The 688-nt window shown below is 37.9% G+C and overlaps 1 pseudogene; it reads left to right on the top strand.

Annotated features, from left to right (window-relative positions):
• Nucleotides 1-376: 376 nt before the first annotated feature.
• On the top strand, nt 377-481 carry LOC140146897 (small nucleolar RNA U3; annotated as a pseudogene).
• The last annotated feature ends 207 nt before the right edge of the window (nt 482-688 follow it).

Genomic DNA, 688 nt, shown 5'->3' with positions numbered 1-688 from the left:
AAGGATAAACTTCTCCCTCAACAGAAAGCGGAAGCCATTTATTGGTGAATTCACAAATACCGCCATCACTGATCATGTGGCATTCACAAATCCGCCTCTACAAGTCACTCCATCAATTGGAAGGACTCAAAAGTTATTGATCGTGAAGCCGACAAGACCACCAGGTGGCTGAAAGAAGCCATCTGGATCCGCCGGACGCTCAACAACATCTTTGACCAACTCATCTCGCCCTCCACGGTGCATCCTGCCTATAAAAGCAAGCAGTCAGATGTGATGAGTTGCCAGTCTGATGAAGCTACTAGTGTAGTGGTGAAACGTCACTAAAAACGTGAGTAAATCAACTTCGTTTTTACTTGGAATTGTTCAAAATGAAGATGAGACTGTACTTTTAAGAATCATTTCTAGAGTTTGTGTCACCATGCTATATCAAGTACACATGATGGCTATCCAATACCTCGATGTATAGTCATGATTAAGTGTTTAGAAAATGTCAGTATAAACAAACAGTGTTTAGAAAGTCTTTGTATAAATATGCACAAGTGTTTAGAAAGTGTAACAACTTGCATACACATGAAGGTGTTTAGTTTGTAAATGGATTGAAGTGTTTATTTCAATAAATGTATTGATGTTAATCTGTTAATCTAAACAGAATGTTTAATGTGTGTTTAATTGTCTAAGCATGCTGTTT

The sequence above is a fragment of the Amphiura filiformis genome, chromosome 2, assembly GCF_039555335.1.
Source record: "Amphiura filiformis chromosome 2, Afil_fr2py, whole genome shotgun sequence".
Classification (NCBI taxonomy): domain Eukaryota; kingdom Metazoa; phylum Echinodermata; class Ophiuroidea; order Amphilepidida; family Amphiuridae; genus Amphiura; species Amphiura filiformis.
This window is presented reverse-complemented; position numbering and strand designations above follow the sequence as displayed.